Genomic DNA, 6,000 nt, shown 5'->3' on the forward strand with positions numbered 1-6,000 from the left:
CACACACACACACACACACACATGAGGGATGTATGGCTGAATGAGAAACACACACACACACACACACACACACACACACACACACATGAGGGATGTATGGCTGAATGAGAAACACACACACACACACACACACACACACGCACATGAGGGATGTATGGCTGAATGAGAAACACACACACACACACACACACACACACACACACACACACACACACATGAGGGATGTATGGCTGAATGAGAAACACACACACACACACACACACACACACACACACACACACACACACATGAGGGATGTATGGCTGAATGAGAAACACACACACACACACACACACACACACACACACACACACACACACACACGCACATGAGGGATGTATGGCTGAATGAGAAACACACACACACACACACACACACACACACACACACACACACACACGCACATGAGGGATGTATGGCTGAATGAGAAACACACACACACACACACACACACACACACACACACACACACACACACACACACACACACACACACACACACACACACACACACACACACATGAGGGATATATGGCTGAATGAGAAACGCGGGCCCCATGACAGCCTCTTCAGGGATAAGGACTTGAGTCATATTTCTTTAGAAACCTTAATCACGATAAGACTCATAATGTGAAGATGTTTGTATCTCTGTCCCCTTTTGTGGTAACCACGCCTTTGTTCATCCTTAAAATATCTCTACGCTAAGAACAGACTGCATGAAAGGTTTCCTATTGTGCAATATTACTCCACCAAACGTTTTGAAACGTTTGGATCTCAACTGATCAACCTGTTGCCTGGAGAGGAGTCCCCAGGAATTTCCATTCAGCCGCGGAAGCAGCTGATTCACACAGGCAGCCTGTGACAGACAATGGAGTGACGCTCTTTTGTTGAACATGGTCCCACGCGGGGTGAGTGAGTGATGGCTGCTTGATCTCCGCCAGCTCTGGCATCGGCTGGAGTCCTTTAATGGTCTCCCTATTTCTTCCACTGCTGCACAGGAGCCACATTGTCTGTGGTTTCTTTCCTCATTGCCCCCGGCTCCCATCTCCAGCGGTTGCGCAACCCCGCCCTGCCCTCTGCCATGGTGGTTGACTCCGCTGCTCTTGTCACGGCCTTCTGAGCAATAGTCTCAGCCAAGCGCCGTCTTTATGGTTCGTTTGAGAGAGAGGGAGAGAGAGAGAGAGAGAGAGAGAGTGGGAGGGAGGGAGAGAGAGAGAGAGAGTGGGAGGGAGGGAGGGAGAGAAAGAGAGAGAGAGAGAGAGAGAGAGCTGTATCTCGGGTCGTTTTCAGCCGCACATAAAGTTAATAAAGGTTCAGCCATGTCATTAGCTTGGCCCCGGATCTGAATCACTTTAAAACGCCTGAGCGCATGCTTGCTGGTCCTGCTTTTAATGTGCCCTGAAGATTTGCTGCCCACAGTAATTAGTACGTACCACTGATAGGCTCCTGAATGGGCACGTGCCTGCTTTGAGAGGCAGTCTCAATCCTACCTAATAACTTGTAATGTAATTGGGGGTTTATCTGGTACTGCGGATGATTAGGGGGTGCTGGGCAGTCGCAGCATCTTTTTTTTGTTTTTTTTGTCTCAGTACAGCCGTGTGGCTTCGTGCAGCCATCCATCATGGAGATTGGATCATTATTGCAGCAGTCACAGCAGCAGCTGAGACCTCTGGCCCTTAAAAAGGAAGCTCTCCAGTCTCTGTCCCACAGTCCTGTCCAATTAATGTCCTTGTTCCTTTATCATGATAAAAAGATAAACAACTCCCTTACTGTATTAGCAAATTAGGTATTTATGACCTGCATCTTGCAAGCAGCGAAACACACGTCCTATACTGCAGATGTAGCGGTGTACATGGGAGCAGCTTTCACACGCGTCTGCAGGGTATCGCGCCTAAGGGACCAGCAGATTAAATAAGCATTTCAGAGATGTTCGCGCTGCACTGCATAGCCATCAGAGGTCAATTATTCCTGTCGTTTTCAATAAGGAGATGGAAACTGAATATATTCATTTTGTCCCTCACAGCAACCATCCAGCGGCAGGAAGTGCTGAGTGCAGACCTGCAGCCTCCCTCAGAGAGCAGAACTAGGCCACATGCAACGTGAAGTATGCAACAACAACAAAGAAGCTATTTCCTGTTTTTCACATAGCCACAATGAAATGCTGTGTGTAAAGATGTATAGATATTTTTTATTTTGTATATGTTTCTTCAGTGTGCACAATTATAAATACATTCTATGGACATAACATAGATATATTCATAACAGGGCTTCTTATAAAACGGTTCTGTACAGTGATTACTGAGAAGGATTAATCTCAGACAAGTAACTAAAAAGCATTTGTTGTCTTTATTGATCTTTCATATATTTTTTACTTTTTTTTTTTTACAAAGATATTTCAGAACACCTAAATGTGAGGATTCATACAGCCCAGTGTCATGTGACCTAAACGTAGAGCCTGGAAAACACCAAAAGTTTGTTTGAAAGTGTCGAGTGGATTCCCATGTGGCAACGGAGACTTCCACCACTGCCTGTTCATCTGCAGGTTAACACGGCTGAGGGAAGCAATGATCTCCCATCTAATTCAAACTTCAGGCGGGCCAAGCGCAGATGGCACAGACAACAAGGCAACCAGACAGGTGAAAAAGAGAAGAACCAACATATTCCTTTCCTCAAAAAGGCATCTATCCCCATATGCCAGATACAAATAATATGGTGAAAGTGGATAAAGTGCCACAATTTTAGAAGTTGAACTGTGACCTATAATTGACCAAATATGCCATTCAGAGAACATAATTGGCCTCATTATGTGCATCAACTCACCAAATATCAGCCAGCAGTGGTGCCGCTAGAACAATAATTTATGGCTGTGTGGGTGTGTGCATGGCACCCATCTCCCCACTGGCTAGCCTGCAAAATGTGCTGGCTCACCTCTAGATACCGCCTGCAGCCCCTCAACGGGTGGCACAATGTTATTTGGCACACACTCTTCCTCTCCATGGTCAAACCGAAAAACACCAACAATGAAGGCAGTGTCTGTTCTTCCAAACCAGGTTCTAGTCTTCTCCCCTTTGTGTGATGGTGTCACGAAAGCCTGATCCTCCTATTTCTAACAAGAGTAGGTCTAATAATATGCACCCCTTTCATGAAGTACCGCGGTAAAACTACCTTACCTTTACCGAAACTGTGGAGTCTCTTAACACCGATAGCATATAGTGTTAGTTGCCTTGAGCTCTAGCCTTCTTCTGTTCGTTTGCCTACTGATGGGTCCATCTAATCCGCCCCACCCCCACGCCCACCCCCACGCCCAGCCAGCTTTAAGCGCCCAAGCCTCCTCAGAGCGACTCAGAGCCACTCATTACCCACTCGACTGATGTAGACCAATTTGCGCTACGGCTGATGACTTCAAATGGAAGATGCGGGATTTGTGGACTTGCAAGCGCACCCCTCATTGGGCAGGACGCGCTGCTCCCGCTGATGACGGAGTGCTCCTCGGCTTGCCATAATCAAAGCTAATGGCTTAGCGTGTCTATTTGGCACAACATTAGGCTTTATCAGCGCTGGGCGCTAAGTGTGGCTGTGGTTTCATGTCTGTCGCTCGGTGACAAATGGTCGCAGGCGGCTTTGGTGGCTGTGGAGGAGACCTGGTTCATACAACAACTGTCCTGTTCAGTGGATGATTTGGGGTAGGGTTTTTAAAGACTATCAGCAGGTGGCCTTGTTAAGCAAACCTCACTCTATTTATAGTAGAACCGAGCACCGATTTAGGTGGACCATGTCACTTAAGCCCGTCAGTGTTGGGTCAGACCAGGAGGGGGTTGATTGGAGAGCTGAACAAATATCAAGGCCCCTGGCTAGACTGTATGAAGGCAAAGGTTCAAGGCTCCATCTCCTGCGATGCTTCCTTCTGTAGGCAACTGTAAGAACTGTATTTTCTGGTATCTAAACCAAGCATCCAAATCCATCACCCATACCTCGTGAAATATGAGGAAACAGTTACCATGAGGGGGTGTGCGTGCTGCTAAGATCCCCCTTGACTGCTGAATCATTCTTCTTGATTTTCTGTTGGTAATTCTGTAATTCTATCTGCACTCACAGAAGTGTTTGCCTCTGTTTCTCCCTGGGCGCAAAGACAAAGGAAAGCAGAGGTTGTGGTACGAGATGGCCTCCTTGGGGGGAATAGGACTGAGAGCTCACTAATAATCCCATCAAAATGGCAACTCAAGGTGAACAAATCAGTATTTGACATATTTCTGAGAACGAAAAAAAATAAATTGCATGAAGAAAGAAGTATTTTATGAAACCTTCTTTTCTCCAGTTTTATGGTTTTAATTTGGCACATGGCACAATCAGCATGTATACATCTGGTATACATAAATAAATACTAAATATATTTTTACATAAATATATACATAGAGCTTTTAAAAAGATGTCTGCTGTTGTCTCAGCTGATGGACACAGGATTTCAAATGGCAAAAACACTGAATGATAGATCTGGCTTCAGTACACTGGTGCATTCAGTCTGATGACTGTGCTGATTTGCTGAATCAGGTTATTGGAGTTAAATCTTCATAAAAGCCCTATACATATATAAATGTATGCCCATATTTATATATATATATAGATTGAAAGAAACACACGTCTGCTCTGATTGAAGTTTAGTCAGTGCAGACAGGCCACTGCCCCCTTTGAGCACAACTCTTACAAAGTCAATGGATCATGTCAGTTAGTTTGAATCTTTAGCTATTTTTTCTCTTACACATAAAATAATAGATTTATTTTGTAATTTTTAAGCAAAATTAGACATATATAACTGTTTTTAAAAGAACAAAAGTGCTATTTCGCAAAGACAGACAACCAGAGACGCAGCTGAAACACTACTTGTGGTGAACCAAATCAACATGATAGAGAAGCCCCCCCCCCCACCCACCCCTCCCCCACAACACAAACACTCAAGAAACTAAAAAGAGGAAACACACACACACCCACACACAGTCCAATACACACACACTCACTCACACACACACACACACACACACACACACGCACGCACGCACGCACACACGCGCGCACACACACACACACACACGCACGCACACACGCACACACACACACACACACACACACACACACACACACACACACACACACACACACACACACGTAGACAGACACACACACACACACCGAGTATCCTCATTTTCAAAAACAAACATGGCCACATGCTCACATACAGTATTGTGCACCACACACACCCACGCTTGGAGCATGATGTGTGAGAGTGCGGTGTGTGGAGATCAGATCAGATCAGATCAGATAGATAGGTCATTTTGTCATTTTGATGTCAAAGATGCACTTTTTTCCTTAACAGAACAATCACAGTAACATAGTCTTTTCTGCACAGTCTCCTCTGTTGATACAGTCTCATCCAGCCGAATCCGTACTCCTGGACTTTAAAAAGATAACAAAATGTATGTTGTATCGTTGTTTCCAGGGTAGGCAACTAAAAAATGAGTTGCTTGATGCTGATTCAATCCTATATGCATTTTCTACATCTGTCTTTCCTCCTGTTGTCAATCCAATCATTCAGAACAACACACCACTTGTTCCTTCAGGGAAAAATAGAAATTGAGAAAAAACAAGCTCTCTGTAAGGCAGTGAAACAAAATTAACTCAAGCAACACAAATATTATGCAGATATCTTAGAGGCCATAGTTTATGATAACAGTTTCCCACAAGAGACTAAAATGGGAAATAAAAAGCACTTTTCTTTTCTTTTTTTTGTTATTTATTCAAGAAAAAAATGTTGATATCTCCCCAGTCTGCTTAAAAAGGCTTCTTTTTAAAATGATTCTTAGAAAAAAATACTGCTGAAAGGCCCGACCCTTCCACAAGGGCAGGGAGAAAGCAGTTCTGTTTTGGCAGGTCTGCACAACGTGACATCCAGAAAGAGCTTCTGTGACT

General features: G+C 44.6%; 1 protein-coding gene across 3 annotated transcripts in view; it reads right to left on the reverse strand.

Moving 5' to 3' along the window:
- Positions 1-5,477: 5,477 nt before the first annotated feature.
- Positions 5,478-6,000, reverse strand: part of nlgn3a (neuroligin 3a) — a 125,099-nt gene continuing 124,576 nt past the window's right edge. For all 3 annotated transcript variants that reach the window (XM_031557988.2, XM_031557987.2, XM_031557989.2), the window contains one exon: positions 5,478-6,000. This exon is cut by the window's right edge and continues 1,098 nt beyond it. The gene's annotated coding sequence lies outside the window, so the exon portion shown is untranslated.

Source organism: Clupea harengus, chromosome 20 (genome assembly GCF_900700415.2).
Source record: "Clupea harengus chromosome 20, Ch_v2.0.2, whole genome shotgun sequence".
NCBI classification, from domain to species: Eukaryota; Metazoa; Chordata; class Actinopteri; order Clupeiformes; family Clupeidae; genus Clupea; species Clupea harengus.